Raw genomic sequence first — 17841 nt, 5'->3', positions numbered from 1 at the left:
GCTCATGGGCCTAGTTACTCCCAAGCATGTGGGAATTTCCCAGCAGAGAGATGAAACCCGTGTTCCCTGCATTGACCAGCAGATTCTTAATGACTGGACCACCAAGGACGTCCATATTTTTTCATTTTGGTGTTATTGTAAATTGAATTACTTTTTAAATTTCATTTTTCGGTTGTTCATTGCAAGTGTATAGAGATAGAATTCATTATTTAAATTTTGATCTTATTTCCCGTAGCTTTTCTGAACTCATTTCTAATATTTCTGAACTAAGTTCTTATATTTTTCAGTGAATTCCCTACGGTTTTCAATGTACTAAATATGTTATCTATTAGTTTGGCCAAAAAGTTCATTTGAGTGTTCCATAACATTGTACAGAAAAACCCAAACAAACTTTTTGGTCAACACAGTACAAATACTTTTCCTTCTTCCTTTCCAGTTTGGAACCCATTTGTTTATTTGTTTCTTTTGCCTACTTGCCTTGACTAGTGCCTCTTTGTTGTTGTTGTTTAGTGGCTAAGTTGTGTCTGACTCCTGTGACCCTATGAACTGCAGCACCCCAGTCTTCTCTGTCCTTTACTATCTCCCTGAGTTTGCTCTTGTCCATTGAATACAGTGATGTCATCCAACCATTTCATCCTCTGTTGCCCGCTTCTCCTCTTGCCCTCAGTTTTTCCCAGCATCAGGGTCTTTTCCAATTAGTCAGCTGTTCACATCAGGTGGCCAAAGTATTGAAGCTTCAGCTTCAATGTCAGTCTTTCCAATGAATATTCAGGATTGATTTCCTATAGGAGTGACTGGATTGATCTCCTTGCTGTCCAAGGGACCCTGAGGGGTCTTCTCCAGCACCACAGTTTGAAAGCGTCAGTTCTTCGACACTCAGCCTTCTTCATGGTCCAGCTCTCACATCCATACATGACTATTGGAAAAACCATAGCTTTGACTGTACAGACCTTTGTTGACAAAGTGATGTCTCTACTTTTTCATACACTGTCTAGGTTTGTCATAGTTATTCTTCCGAGGTGCAAGCATCTTTTAATTTTGTGGCTGCAGTCACCATCCGTACTGATTTTGGAGCTCAAGAAAATGAAATCTGACACTGTTTCCACATTTTCCCCATCTGTTTGCCATGAAGTGATAGGACCAGATGCCATGATCTTTGTTTTTTGAATGTTGAGTTTTAAGCCAGCTTTTTTACTCTTTTCTTTCTCCTTCATCAAGAGGCTTGTTAGTTCCTCTTCACTTTCTGTCATTAAAGTGGTATCATCTGCGTATCTGAGATTGTTGCTGTTTCTCCCAGCAATCTTGATTCCAGCTTGTGCTTCATCCAGCCTGGGATTTCAAATGAGGCACTCTGCATATAAGCTAAATAAGCAGGGATCTAGTATAATGTTGAAGTGATGAGAGTAAACATCCTTGTGTTGTTCCTTGTCTGAGGGCCAAGTATCCTGTCATTCACAGTGATGTTTACTGTGTATTTTTCTTAAATGTTCTTTATCATATTCAAGAAGTTCCTGTCTATTACTAGTTTGTTGAATCTGTTAAACTTGAAAGAGTGTTAGATTTGCCAGGTGTCTTTTCTGCGTTTGTTGTCATAAGCATATGAGTTTTGTTTTCTATACTGTTGATATGATATATAACATTAGTTGGTTTTGAGATGTTAAGCCAATCTTGCATTCCTGGGATTAAATCTCATTGGATATATTATATAATTCATTTTTATACATTGCTGGATTTGTTTTTGCTAATGTTTTACTGAGGATTTTTACATTATATTCATAAGACGTATTGGTCTGTAATTACCTTATTTCTGTCTGTGGTTTGGTATCGTGGTAATACTGCTCTATAAAATGAATTGGGGTTTGTCTTTTTTTTCTGTTTTTTGGAAGAATCTGTGGAGAATTTTAAAATTCTTCTTTAAATATTTGTTAGAATTCAGTGGTGAAGTCATCTGATCTTTTTCGTTTGTGGGTAGTTTTTGATTACTAATTACTTCACTAGTTGTATTGGTTTTTAAAGATTACGTGTTTATTCGTGAGTCAGTTTCAGTAGTTTGTGGTCATTCTATTCATTATATTACCCATCTTATCTGAGTTACCTAATTAATTTTTATGTCTGTTTTTTCATTACAATAGCCATTTCAGGTCTCTTCTGGATATTTGCATGATACATCACTTCCCACCATTTTACATTCAATCTGTTTGTAGCTTTTGATGTAAGGTGTGGTTCTTCTAGACAAACATAAATATTTTTATATAAAAGTATCAGAACTATTGATATGAAAATGTGAGATTTGTCTCATTATTTTATTTCCATGAATCAGTATACTAGTCCACAAATTGTTTCCTACTTTTTCTATAAAATTCAGCTTGTTTTTACTAAGGCCATCAAAGAAATATTTAATAATATTAAGTTTCATTGTATTTTGAAAGTTCTGTTATTTTTCGAGTTGTAAATTCATTTCCCTTATTTTCATGTCATGAAATGAATTAAAAAATAGTGATTTGAAGTTTCCTGAACACTGGATTTTTATTATATTGAATAGTTATATCTTATAATGTGATCTTCTGGCATGGAGAAATACTATAATGTTAAATATATTTTTAGTTGAATTTATGTATCATTTAGATTTTTCTCTGATAGTTTAAATTTTTATATTGACAGTTTGTTGCATATTGATAAATGCTTTTAAGTCATAATAGTGTGTAATTTAACATGGATTGGCCTAATCCAATGTAATTGTTTAATTAGCTTGTAGTTACTGCAAGCTAGTCTAAATTTTCACTGATTTCCAGTCTCTAATCAGTTGCTTCTGAGATACATTTCTTACATTTTTTTTCCTTTAAAAAAAGTTCTTAAAAACTGAGAACACTAAAATCACTTAAATACAAATTATAAAAGTGTTTCATAATGTTTTAAAGAAGCAATCTTGTTTTTGAAATGTCTAATTTTGTGTATAGAGTTCCTTAGGGATTAAAAAAATAGTTTTTCTGGATTACATACATAAAAATTTTTATGTATGGAGAAGAAGTAAGATTTTATAAACACTGTTAATCATTCTACATTAAAAAAGTTTTCCTTTTTCAAAAAATCCTCACTTTAAAATAGTGGTCAAAATATGTATTTAACAAATTAGTGTAAGACTTGTAATGCAGGCAAGTAAACCTGTGGCTTTTTTAGTTTTTCTACTGATTACCACTGTTAAGCAGAAGTTTCATATGGGAATAGGAAAAAATGAACTCATCATTCTCTTGAGCATCTGGAGTAAGTTTACTGCCAGAGGCAAGCTGGTAATTTCTATATTCTTATCCGTTCAGCAAATCCTATGCTGCCCTGAAATGAATCACATGCACAGCTTCATTGACTCTCACAGAAATATTCTAGTGCCTATGTGAGTTTTTTTAGCTGGATAAATTGCATCTCTGGGCCTCAATACAATTCCTTTATAAATAGTAAAGATACCCCTATAACACAGTTCCTTCATCCTTAGTATGCTTTGATAATTATCCATGGAGTCCTAAAGTAGGTATGAAAAGAATTATTGTTTTTAAATGAATGTCATATCGTATCAAAAACATGATGAACTTTAACTCTTTTATGGCTATTTAGAGCTGAAGACATTATTTGTATAGTCTTATGGAAAACGTTATAAATATCTGGGATGATAGAAACAGTCAAAGGCCTGATGGGAACTCACAAAGTAGAAAATCTACTCCATGCTCTGCCAGCAAGTAGCTGAGTGATCTTGGGCAAGTGATTCAACTATTTAATAATTTAATAATACTTCATAATTAATTAGATATGATTATTGTGGGGAAATTAACAAGATGGTGCCAGTCAGGCTCTGTTGCCCCACGCTCTCACGCCCTCTCGCCCCATATTCTGGAAACACTGACTTTGCACAGCTGTGTAACAGCTGAGGTCATTTATAACACTGCACATGTGTATCACGAGGTACTCGCTTGGTCATGGGGGCTTTGTGCCATATGCCTACATGAGCTTCACCATGAAAGCCCTGGCTGCTGCTGCATCATGGCTACATTGGAGCTACATCGTAGATATGTTATATGGGACTATGTTTTTGCTATGTTATAATTATGTTATGGTTATGTTATAGCTGCTGCATCAGCCAGGAGAGAGGCTGTGTTATGGCTGCTGTGCCAGCCAGGTGAGAATAAACGTGTCTGTAGTTCCTGGGCTTCCCTGGTAGCTCAGCTGGTACAGAATCTGCCTGCAGTGCAGGAGACACTGGTATGATTCCCGGGTTGGGAAGATCCCCTGGAGAAGGGATAGGGTACCCACTCCAGTATTCTTGGGCTTCAGTGGTGGCTCAGATGGTGTGGAATCCTCCTGCAATGTAATAGAGCTGGGTTCAATCCCTGGGTTGGTTAGATCCCCTGGAGGAGGATATGGCAACCCACTCCAGTATTTATGCCTGAATAATGCCCATGGACAGAGGAGCCTGGCGGGCTATAGTCCATGTGATCTCAAAGAGCCGGACACTACTGAGCAACTAAGCACAGCAGCAGTTCCTGCGTCTCCTCGAGTCTTCTTCCAGCCTCTTAGCTCCTGCCTCACCTACCCTGGGTTCAGTGAACAGTGTGCTCAGTGTGAACAGCAAGACAACTGGTGCTGTGAACAGGATCAGCTAGATAATTATAAAATAGATAATTATTTTAGACTTGATTTCTGTGGTCCATATAGCTCCTGAATTTCATGGCATTGCTCCATTTTATTTTATATTGTTTTTTAATCTAAGTAAAAGCAACTATTATATTGACGGGAAAGATCTATTTGTAGGTGAGTTACTAGGTATGTTATTGCTTCTCGTTTTTCATCCACTGCTTCCATTTTTTGTGATTATGTTTACGATATGCATTTGTAATGCATTTTTTTAAGTCCAAGCAGAACACTGCAGTAAGTAACTAAAACTTCACTCAACTTGCAGTTGCCCAGCATCTAGAGAGAGTTATTATACAACTTACTGAGAAATGCTGGGCTGTATGAATCAGAAGCTGGAATCAAGATTTCCAGGAGAAATATCAGTAACCTCAGATATGCAGATGACACCACCCTTATGACAGAAAACAAAGAGGAGTTAAAGAGCCTCTTGATGAAGGTGAAAGAGGAGAGTGAAAACCCTGGCTTAAAAACTCAACATTCAAAAAACCTAAGATCATGGCATCTGCTCCCATCGCTTCATGGCAAATAGATAGGGAAACAATGGAAACAGTGACAAACTTTATTTTCTTGGGCTCCAAAATCCCTGCATACGGTGACGGCAGCCATGAAATCAAAAGATGCTTGTTCCTTGGAAGAAAAGCAATGACAAACCTAGACAGCATATTATAAAGCAGAAACATTACTTTGCTGACAAAGGTCCGTCTAGTCAAAGCTATGGTTTTTCCAGTAGTCGTGTATGGATGTGACAGTTGGACAATGAAGAAGGCTGAGAGCCGAATTGATGCTTTTGAACTGTGGTGTTGGAGAAGACTCTTGAGAGTCCCTTGGACTGCAAGGAGATCAAACCAGTCAATTCTAAAGGAAATCCAGCCCTGAATATTCATTGGAAGGACTGATGATGAAGCTGAAGCTCCAAAACTTTGGCCACCTGATGCAAGGTTCCAACTCATTAGAAAAGACCCAGATGCTGGGAAAGACTGAAGGCAGAAAGAGAAGGGGATGACAGAGGATGAGATGGTTGGATGGCATCACTGACTCAATGGACATGAGTTGGAGCAAGCTCTGGGAGATGGTGATGGGCAGGGTAGCCTGGTGTGCTGCAGTTAATGGGGTTGCAAAGAGTCGGACATTACTGAGTGACTGAACAACATTGCTAGCCTGGGGAAAATTCAGAATTCATAGTAGTTTCTTTCTCTTTTTGTCCACGGCCATATGTGGGATTTTTGTTCCCTGACCAGAGATTGAAGCGTGGAGTCTAATCACTGGACTACCAGGCATGAGTATAGCTTTCCCACCATCATAATGTCCAAAAATTGTAGACCAAGCCATCCTAAGTCAAGGACTGTCTGTAATACTATAGTAATGAATAATCTTTCACTTTGGAACAGCTGCCGCATGTAGATCGGTTTCTAAATTTTGGAATTACTGTCCTCTGATGCACTTCGCTGGCACTAGTAGCATCCTGTCCTTACTGCACTGTCCCCTGAGGACTGGTGCTCAAAAAGGCAGCACTAAGATATTTCTTTTGCTGCCATTTTTGCCTCGATCTGGAGGTCTCATGTCCTTCTGTCGTAGTGTGTGTGTGTGAGTATGCATGCATGCACATGCTTGGATATAGAAAAAGGGAGAAAGAGATGAACAGGCAAACACTGGCTGACTACTTTGTTACCATGTACCTACAGTTAAATAGGAGACCCTTGATAGTTTTTGAGTTAATGGCTCTTTATAGAAGTAGTGCAGGGTCTCATGGTTAGTAAGTAGCAGACTTGTATTTTGAACTGAGGCATTTTTTATAGGTAGATAATATAACCAGAAAATATTGTGCTAGTGGCTAGAATTTGATGAAAGGAGACAAATACATATTTTATATCACATTTGCATTCTTTTACCTTTGACTCTCCCTCTGATAGCTCAGTTGGTAAAGAATCCGCCTGCAGTTCAGGAGACCCCAGTTTGATTCCTGGGTCGGGAAGATCCGCTGGAGAAGGGATAGGCCACCCACTCCAGTATTCTTGGGCTTCCCTTGTGGCTCAGCTGGTAAAGAATCTGCCTGCAGTATGGGAGACCTAGGTTCGATCCCTGGGTTGGGAAGATCCCTTGGAGAAGGGAAAGGCTGCCCACTCCAGTATTCTGGCCTGGAGAATTCCACCAATTGTGTAGTCCATGGGGTCACAAAGAGTCGGACACGATGGAACGACTTTTACTTTCACTTTTCACCTTTGACTCATGAGCAGTCTGAATGTTTTCCTTCTCATCCCCATACGTTACACTAAAAAATGTGATAGGCTGTGGCTGGAATATCTCAGGATGAAATTCTTTTTATAACAATATAGGTTTTGTGTAATTAGAACACATTGAAAAGTAAAAGCACAATGACCTTGAATAAAAGTTGTGGAAATTTCCTGGCAGGCCAGTGGTTAGGACTCCATGCTTCCAATGAAGGGGACATGGTTTTGATCCCTGCTTGAACAACTGAGATCCTGCATGCCATGAAGCTGGCCAAAAAAAAAAATTAGAGAGTATCTTTATACTTGTTGTAGAATTACCCTGGGATTTCTTTGGAAGGAATGATGCTAAAGCTGAAACTCCAGTACTTTGGCCACTTCATGTGAAGAGTTGACTCATTGGAAAAGACTCTGATGCTGGGAGGGATTGGGGGCAGGAGGAGAAGGGGACAACAGAGGATGAGATGGCTGGATGGCATCACTGACTCGATGGATGTGAGTCTGAGTGAACTCCAGGAGTTGGTGATGGACAGGGAGGCCTGGCGTGCTGCAATTCATGGGGTCGCAGAGAGTCGGACATGACTGAGCGACTGAACTGAACTGAACTGAATATCCACAAATATTGATTTTAAGTGACACTCCTTATGTGATATTTTGGGTATTTTTAATCCTGTGTTTTGAGGAATCATTTGTAATGTAAGTTATAGAACATTTTAGAAAAATCCCTAGATTTAGCATTAGCATCAGATCAGATCTGATCCCAAAGAAAGGCAATACCAAAGAATGCTCAAACTACTGCACAATTGCACTCATCTCACATGCTTTGTTGATAAAGTGGTATCTTTGTTTTTTAATATGCTATCTGGGCTTGTCACGGGAGCTTCTCTGGTGGGTCAGTGGTAAAGAATCCATCATCTTTCAGGATTTGAAATAGCTCAACTGGAATTCCATCACCTCCACTAGCTTTGTTTGTAATGATGCTCTAAGGCCCACTTGACTTCACATTCCAGGATGTCTGGCTCTAGGTGAGTGTGAATGATCACACCATCGTGATTATCTGTGTCATGAAGATCTTTTTTGTACAGTTCTGTGTATTCTTGCCACCTCTTCTTAATATCTTATGCTTCTGTTAGGTCCATACCATTTCTGTCCTCTATCGAGCCCATCTTTGCATGAAATGTTCCCTTGGTATCTCTCATTTTCTTGAAGAGATCTCCAGTCTTTCCCATTCTATTGTTTTCCTCTATTTCTTTGCATTGATTGCTGAGGAAGGCTTTCTCATCTCTCCTTACTAGTCTTTGAAACTCTGCATTCAGATGCTTATATTTTTCCTTTTCTCCTTTGCTTTTCGCTTCTCTTCTTCTCACAGCTATTTGTAAGGCCTCCTCAGACAGCCATTTTGCTTTTTTGCATTTTTTTTCTTGGGGATCGTCTTGATTCCTGTCTTGTATACAGTGTCACGAACCTCCGTCCATAGTTCATCAGGCACTCTATCAGATCTAGTCCCTTAAATCTGTTTCTCACTTCCACTGTATATTCATAAGGGATTTGATTTAGGTCATACCTGAAAGGTCTAGTGGTTTTCCCCACTTTCTTCAATTTAAGTCTGAATTTGGCAATAAGGAGTTCATGATCTGAGCCACAGTCACTCCCGGTCTTCCTTTTGCTGACTGTATAGAGCTTTTCCATCTTTGGCTGCAAAGAATATAATCAACCTGATTTCCGTGTTGACCGTCTGGTGATGTCCATGTGTAGAGTCTTCTCTTGTGTTGTTGGAAGTGGGTGTGTCCTGTGACCAGTGGATTCTCTTGGCAGAACTCTATTAGCCTTTGCCCTGCTTCATTCTGTACTCCAAGACCAAATTTGCCTGTTACTCTAGATGTTTATTGACTTCCTAGTTTTATATTCCTGTCCCCTATAATGAAAAGGACATCTTTTTTGGGTGTTAGTTCTAGAAGGTCTTGTAGGTCTTCATAGAACTGTTCAACTTCAGCTTCTTCAGCCTTACTGGTCGGGGTATAGAGTTGGTTTACCGTGATATTGCATGGTTTGCCTTGGAAACGAACAAAGATCATTCTGTTGTTTTTGAGATTGCATCCAAGTACTGCATTTCAGACTCTTTTGTTGACTATGATGGCTACTCCATTTCTTCTAAGGGATTCCTGCCCACAGTAGTAGATATAATGGTCATCTGAGTTAAATTCACCTGTTCTGGTCCATTTTAGTTCACTGATTCCTAGAATGTCGACATTCCCTCTTGCCATCTCCGTTTGACCACTTCCAATTTGCCTTGATTCATGGACCTGACATTCCAGGTTCCTATGTGATATTGCTCTTTACAGCATTGGACCTTGCTTCTATCACCAGTCATATCCACAGCTGGGTATTGTTTTGCTTTGGCTCCATCCCTTCATTCTTTCTGGAGTTATTTCTCCATTTATCTCCAGTAGCATGTTGGGCTCCTACCGACCTTGGGAGTTCCTCTTTCAGTATCCTATCATTTTTCCTTTTCGTACTCTTCATGGGGTTCTCAAAACAAGAATACTGAAGTGGTTTGCCATTCCCTTCTCCAGGGGACCACATTCTGTCAGATCTCTCCACCATGACCCATCCGTCTTGGGTGGCCCCACAGGGCATGGGTTAGTTTCATTGAGTTAGACAAGGCTGTGGTCCGTGTGATTAGATTGACTAGTTTTCTGTGATTATGGTTTCAGTGTGTCTGCCCTCTGATGCCCTCTCGCAACACCTACCGTCTTACTTGGATTTCTCTTACCTTGGACGTGGGGTATCTCTTCAAGGCTGCTCCAGCAAAATGCAGCCACTGCTCCTTACCGTGAGGAGATACCTGTTGTCCAAGGTAAGGCTTGTTACACTCATTTAAAAATAGGCCACGTACTGGCACTGCATTTTGTGCATTCTAGCATTGGTCATTTAAAACAATGAATATTAAACATGTGGGCTCCACGTCTGACCCACAGAACATCCACCCCAAATCTTCTTGTTCTGTGTAAAATATCCACTGTGTATGTACTATGAAAGTTTTATCTGGGCTCCATTATTAAGTCAAAAGAATGTAAATAGTCATATTATAATAATCTAATGACTTGTATATTTCCATATGGATGAATGTCAGTATATCTAAATAGGAAATAAATTGCAATACTATCCACCTATATTAAAAAAAATAGAATATCTCCAGATTTGCATACTCATCACTGTAGAAGAGGTATGCAGGTTTTAAGGTTTCATAATCAGTTGTCAGAAAAATAGCAGTTATTCCTGCAATATCTCATTAGCATCTGACTCAAATTATTTTTAGATTACATGATTTAGAAGACATTATAACTCCACTAAGAATTTGTAATTATTCTGAGATGCTTTCATCATTAACTCTAGAATCACTATCAGAAAGAGTAACAATATGATATAGGAAAAAAGCTAATCAACATGAGTAAAAATATGGTCACTTTCAGAAGAACAATCTGGTCATCTGGAAAAATCCCAGCTACAACCTGCAAATACTCCCATGTGGGAGACTGGCCAAGGCACATGATTTCTAGGCAGGAAAGCCATGAGATCGGGGTGAATTGAGGCTGTCTCTAAGGAGCAGGCTATAAACTTCCAAACTGACCTTGGGCAGCATAATTGGTCCCATTTCCTCTAACGCAGTCTCATGCTCTCCTCCCCACATCAACCCCAAGTTTGCTAAAGAGCATATTGGAGCAGAAATGGACATTCTAGCACATTCTTACTGCTATATTACGTTCGAAGACAAGAACATCCCACCCACAACAGTGTTGTTCCAGGAAGCAGGGTGGGAGTAGTCGTAGATTAGAAAAGAGACTATTAATTGCGCAATTAATAAGAAAGTGAAAATGTTTCAAGATCTACAATAAAGCTGTATCCAAAGGAGTCTGTTTCGTCAGTGATGCTGGACTTTGAATTCTGTGCTAAAGCTTGTAATGAACTCACTCTGGTCTGTCAACCTGTGTCCGGCTTGCTTCCTGCCTATTGAGGGGTTCGTATGCTACACAGAGCTATGATGGATTCTATGGAGTGGTGAGATTCACAGAAGTTCCAGGGTGCTCATGTCAGGATCATTCCTTGTGGAAAGTTTGATGCAGATGAAGATAAAATGGTTTCTTGGACAATAATTGCAATTTCTTTCTTTTAAAGTCAGTGGGTTTCTTGTATAGTTCTGTTACAGTTGGCCCAGGTTTAATTTCAGCCATCTCCATGAAAGCAAAACACTCGGTGCTGGTAAACCTTTCTTTAGGCTTGTAGTGTTTGAATTAAAAGAAAATAGCTGCACCTTTGGTTAATTTTTCAACATGCTTCTGGAGCTCAATGTCTACATTAAAATGAGCATATGTATCTCCTGTTCTTGAAGCCACAGGAGTATCTTGCACAGGAGTTAAATTTGTGCCATTCAGGTCTTTTACCCTAACTGTGATATAGGGATCAGTGCATTGCCTGGCATCTTTTAGGCCAGTTTTCTCAATTCTGGTAGTAATGTCGTTCCTGGTTCTGATGGCAGCCTTGGTAATTAAGTACTGGGAGCTCTGGCAGGAAAGAAATCAGGAGACCCTGCTCCAGCACCACCCTCTTCTTCATCTTCAAATTCCGAATTCTCTTCTGCACCAGGTGCTAAAGTTCTTCTTAAAGGGACAGGCTGAACATCAAATGGGAGTTCTTTATTATATGTAAGAATATTCTTTAGGATTGGTTCTAGCTTCTTCAGATCTTCTGCCTCTCCTAAAATTGGTGCCCCAGCACTGCAGCAGACTTCGAGTCACCTCTGACATGTCTGACATGTCTGGTCCCCACCCCGTCCCCTCCCACCCCTACCCCAGGAAAGGCCGGGCTCTAGGGCGTCATTAACAAGGCCTGGCCCCGACATTAACAAGGCCAGGAGGAAGCGATACGGCCACTGCTGCCACCTGCCAAGGAGCCGCCGAAGCCCATTTGCCTTACCAAGTGTCTTTTAATTTCATGGCTGCAGTCACCACCTGTAGTGATTTTGAGCTCAAGAAAAGAAAAACTGTCACTACTTGCACTTTTTCTTCTTCTGTTTGCCATGAAATGATGGGACCGGATGCCATGGTCTTAGTTTGTTTAATATTGAGTTTCAAGCCAGCTTTTTAACTCTCCTCTATTACCCTCATCAAGAGGCTCTTTATTAAGAGTTTCTCTTCACTTTCTGCCTTTAGAGTAGTATCATCTGCATATCTGAGGTTATTGATATTTCACCCAGCAATCTTGATTCCAGTGATGAGTAGAAATTTGTATAAAACCATACTCTTTGTAAATAGGCAGAATAACTCAGTTTTCCAAACTAAGTTGCACCCTGAAATATCTTTTCTTTCCTTTTTTTAATTGAGTTATTAATTTACAATGTTGTGTTAGTTTCAGGTGTACATCAAAGTGATTATATATATAAAACTTATTTATTATATATATTTATTCTTTTTTTAGATTCTTTTCCATTATGGTTTATCACAGCATCCTGGATATTGTTCTCTGTGTTGTACAATAGATCCTTGTTGTTTGCTTGTTTTCTATGTAGTTGTGTATAGAAGTTAATTCCAAACTCTTGATTTATCCTGTTGGTGACCATAAGCTTATTTTCTATGTCTGTGTATCTATTTCTGTTTTGTAAGTAAGTTCACTTGTATCGTCTTTTAAAATTCCACAAATAAGTGACATCATGTAATATTTGCTTTCCTCTATCTGACTTACTTCCTGGACATTTAGGTTACTTCCACATCTTGTTAGTGGCTCACTCATGTCCAACTCTTTGCAACCCCGTGGATTGTAACTCGCCAGGCTCCTCTGTCCATGAAATTGTTTAGGCAAGAAAACTGGAGTGAGTAGCCATTCCCTTCTGCAGGGAATCGTCCAACCCAGGGATCGAATGCGGGTCTCCTGCATTGCGGGCGAGTTCTTGAATGACTGAGCCACTCTTAGTTACTCTAAATAGCGCTGCTGTGAACATCACGGTGTTTAAGTAAGAGTTTTCCTAGATATATTCCCAGGAGTAGGATTGCAGGATTATATGGCAACTCTATTCTTAGTTTTTTAAGGAACCTTTGTAATGTTCCCCATTACGTGTAAGTGGCTGCACCAATTTATATTCTCAGCAACAGTGTAGGTGGTGAAACTTCTTTTCAGTTCTTTAATTTGCTTTTAGCGTTCTCTTTTTCTCTAGATTTTATGTTAATAATTTTTTCATATCCTCACATCTACCCAGTCTCTTATCCCTCTACCAGGAGATACCTTCCCAGCTTCTCAACTGAGCAACTGTTTTGGCTTTCAAGAAGTGTTTTCAGTGTCTTGTTGTGTAGTCATGCTTAACTGCATCCATATCTTTATTTCATTGTTTCTATCTAATATTTGAGAATTAGTTATTCCACTTTCATTTTATATCTAACATCCTTCATTTGTGCTTTTCTTCTCACCCTTGAGTCTACCTTCAAATCTTATCCCCTCCCTGGTCTTCACTATCTTTGTTATAAATGTGCTTAATTTCTCTCCCATCCCAATAAGAAAATCTCTCTCCAAAATCCTTATCTATCTAGTTTCCTTTTCAGTTGAAATATTTGAAAATGTAGTCTATACTTCTTTATCTCTTCATTATTCTTACCACTTCTCTGAAACTCAGGTAGTAGGAGCCACTGATTATGATTTGGTCATCCAATCCACTGAACACTTTATAGTTCTCATCTCATTTGACTCATTTATCAGTGTTGACTCTACCACCAGTTTGAAGCTTTTTTCCTCTCTGGCTTCGCTTCTGTGATACCTGTTCCTCAGGTTTTCTTCCTTTCTGGTTCCTCTCCCTCCTTTTCCATAGCTGGATCTTCTTCTTTTAATTCTTGCAGTGTTTCTTTCCTTCTCCTTTAAATCTTTACCCACTGTTTTCTCTTGGGTTCTTACAGCCCCTTAACAGATGACTTCCAGCTCGTTTTCTGACATATTCTGACACTCAGCTGGAGTGTCACAGGCACTGTTTGTGATTTCCTCTCCTTTATCTGCTTGACAGTCTTGAAAAGTCTCCCCTGGGTTTCACTGTTCCCCTCTATTATTCTCTGATACTCCTTCCTTCCTTACTCTAGTTTGTTCTTTTCTCAATTATAGGATGATTTCCCTCTGTTCTCGCTACAGCTATTTGTCTCTCCACCAATTTGTGTTCTACAGAGCTGCTGAAAACCCTACTAAAAGACAAATTTTGTGATGTTGCTTCTTTAGAATGCCTCAGTGGGTAACGTTAACAGGATAAAGAGTCTTTCCTTTTTTTGTGTGTTCTTTTTTCACTGAAGTAAAATCCACATAACATAAAATGAATCATTTAAAGTGTGCAATTCAGTAGAATTTACTTAATTCACGATACTGTGCAAGCATACTCCGTGTCTAGTTCTAGGATGTGTTTCATCACTCCAAATGGAACCCCTAGAATGAAAGCAGTTGTTCCTCACTCCCTCCTGTCAGCCCCTGACACCCACAGATAGGTTATCTGTTACAATGGATTTGCCGTTTCTGAATGTTTCATGTAAATGAAATCATTGCTTTATATGACCTTTTTTATTTGGCTTCTTTTACTTATAGGTAATAATATTTTTGTGATTCATGTAGATTGTCGTATGTATTAGCACTTGATTCCTTTCTGTAACTGAATAATAATTCCATTATATGGCTGTGTCCTGTTATCTATTCATGAGTTCATGAATATTTGGGTTGTCCACAGAGTTTGAATCCCTCTTTTTTATTCATTTGAGTATATACCTGCAGGGATTTAATTGATGGTTCGTATGGTAAATCTGCACTTCTGGAGGAACTACCAAACTCTTTCCACAGTGGCAACAACAATATACATTCTCACCAGAAATATATTAAGGGTTCCAGTTTGTACAGATCCTTGCCAGAATTTATCCCCTCACCCTTTTTTTTTTTCCTTCTTTTCTTTAAAATTATAACCAATCTTGTACATACAGTGGTATTTCATCACTGTTATTTCCCTAATGACTAATGGTATTGAACATCTTTTTATGCACTTGTTACACATTTATATATTTTCTTTGGGGTAATTATTAGGCTGATTGTCTTTTGTTTTTGAATCAGAAATACCTTTTAAATGATCAGATCCAAGATATTTCTGGATTTAATGATCATCAAAGAAGAGTTTACATTTTGACCTTAGAAGTTCTTTATTATTATGGTCTCATTTTAAATGGGACTTCCCTGGTGGCTGAAATGATAAAGAATCTGCCAGCAACGCAGGGGACCCCAGTTTTATCCCTGGGTGGGAAAGATCCCCTGGAGAAGAGAATGGCCCACCCAATCCAATATTCTTACCTGGAGAATTCCATTGAGGGAGGAGCCTGGCAGGCTATAGTTTATGCCTCACAAAGAATCAAAAACGACTGAGCAACTTATCACGTTATCATTTTAAATAGTTGCTTGAATATTACCAGCATTTCTGGACTCTCTGTCCTTAAAATGCAGCAAGTTGTTTTTTAATCTTAATACTAAAATATCCAGTTCAGTCACTCAGTCGTGCCAGACTCTTTGCGACCCCATGAATTGCAGCACACCAGGCCTCCCCGTCCATCACCAACTCCCAGAGTTCACTCAAACTCACGTCCATCGAGTCAGTGATGCCATCCAGCCATCTCATCCTCTGTCGTCCCCTTCTCCTCCTGCCCCCAATCCCTCCCAGCATCAGAGTCTTTTCCAATGAGTCAACTCTTTGCATGAGGTGGCCAAAGTACTAGAGTTTCCGCTTCAGTATCATTCCTTCCAAAGAACACCCAGGACTGATCTCCTTCCGAATGGACTGGTTGGATCTCCTTGCAGTCCAAGGGACTCTCAAGAGTCTTCTCCAACACCACAGCATCGATTGATTCAAAAGCATCAATTTTTCAGCAGTCAGCTTTCTTCACAGTCCAACTCTCACATCCATACATGACCACTAGAAAAACCATAGCCTTGACTAGACGAACCTTTGTTGGCAAAGTAATGTCTCTGCTTTTCAGTATGCTATCTAGGTTGGTCATAGCTTTCCTTCTAAGGAGTAAGCATTTTTTAGTTTCCTGGCGGCAATCACCGTCTGCAGTGATTTTGAAGCCCCCAAAAATAAAGTCTGCCACTGTTTCCACTGTTTCCCCATATATTTGCCATGAAGTGATGGGACCAGATGCCATTAGTTTTCTGAATGTTGAGCTTTAAGCCAACTTTTTCACTCTCCTCTTTCACTTTCATCAAAAGGCTTTTTAGTTCCTCTTCACTTTCTGCCATAAGGGTGGTGTCATCTGCATATCTGAGGTGACTGATATTTCTCCCAGCAATCTTGATTCCAGCTTGTGCTTTGACTTTTTAAAAATTTCAATATAGAATATTTCCACCTAGCACTTCTTCATACCTTAATGAGCAGTTACGAAAAGGCAGTTACGAAATATAAGAATACCTTATATTCTCTGTTGTTGACTACTTTCTCTTTTTAAAAAATATTGTTTGCTTTCTTGTGAGTACGTAATAAACATATACCAGGTTAATGTTCCAGTTGACAATCAGGTATAAATGTAAATATAAGGTATAAGTGTGTTTTTTGCAGTCATGCTTATGTGAATATAAGAATCTTTGATTAATATTTTTGAAGACCATATGGAGTAATTTTGAGGTAATTTGAAAATAAGCTTGTATTTATTATCATGGAGATATGCTAAACTGTTGAGGGTACCTTTACTGATTGTCTAGTATTTTAAATCATAGTGTTTGCTTTTCAAGCAACAGATCATGATGAAAAGTGAATCCACAATGGAAGTTATATATTAGCAATTGTTACTTTTCAGTTTGGCAAGGAAAAATTATAATCTGAAGTTTTATCTACCACCACCACTCCAAAGATAGGCAGTTTCCCTTAACTTTCTGAATGTTTGAGATTAGATTTCTAACATCCCCATTTTTAAAGATCGTATATTTATTTTAACTTATATTCTGAGAGAACTGGAAGGTTTAGCCATAAAGCTAAATGTATGAAAGAGATTGGGTTTTACAAGAGAGAACGTATATCCGTTAATGTTTTTTATGTTACCCCCAAATTTTTCAAAGATGAAACAAACCTGAAATCTACTTTCCAAGGGCTTCATAGGTGGTGCTAGTGGTAAAAAATCCACCTGCCAATGCAGGAGACCTTAGGGATGCAGATTCGGGGAGGAAGATCCCTTGAAGAAGGTAATGGCACCCTACTCCAGTATTCTTGCCTGGAGAATCCCATGGACAGAGGAGCCTGATGAGCTATGGTCCATAGCGTCACAAAGAGAGAGACACGACTGATGTGACTTTGCACTCGCATGCACTTTCTAAATGAAAGGTTTTTACACACAACATTTTTCTGCTTTATCTAAAGGGCTTACTCTACAAGCTTAATTTGAGTGTCTGTTCTCTGTCAGTGCATGTAATTTCTGGAGACTAATTACATCTTTTTGTTTGTTTTGTGTTTTTTGGTTTGTGGTTTTTGTTTAATTACATCTTTTAATAAGGTGTGTTTCTTAGCTCTCAGGGAATTATCAGCATGTACCAATTATTTCTTAGAAATGGGCAATAAATTATTTGGAAAAAAATATTCCATTTTTTTTCCACTTTGCCTAGAAACCGCTTCTCTGAATAATAGACTTTTTTTGATGTCTGTTAATTGGTAATTTTTGGTATCATTTGACTCCTGGGATTCTAGTTGTTAAAAGTTAACTTAATGAAGAATTATAATTCTTTAAGTAGTAGTTGCCTATATTTTGTACTGTATTTTTTGTTATTAAGTGTCCCATGATCATTTGTTAACTAAGTCCTTAACTTATGTGATAAATGGGGCATTTTTGATCAGTCAGTCAGTTCATTTGCTCAGTTGTGTCCAATTCTTTGCAAATCCATGGACTGCAGCACG

General features: G+C 38.8%; 1 protein-coding gene and 1 pseudogene across 4 annotated transcripts in view; one reads left to right on the top strand and one right to left on the bottom strand.

Moving 5' to 3' along the window:
- ADK (adenosine kinase) overlaps window positions 1–17841 on the top strand; it is a 549091-nt gene that overhangs the window by 212318 nt on the left and 318932 nt on the right. The window lies entirely within an intron of this gene.
- On the bottom strand, window positions 10995–11805 carry LOC102277316 (axin interactor, dorsalization-associated protein-like; annotated as a pseudogene).

Source organism: Bos mutus, chromosome 28 (genome assembly GCF_027580195.1).
Source record: "Bos mutus isolate GX-2022 chromosome 28, NWIPB_WYAK_1.1, whole genome shotgun sequence".
In the NCBI taxonomy this organism is placed as follows: domain Eukaryota; kingdom Metazoa; phylum Chordata; class Mammalia; order Artiodactyla; family Bovidae; genus Bos; species Bos mutus.
This window is presented reverse-complemented; position numbering and strand designations above follow the sequence as displayed.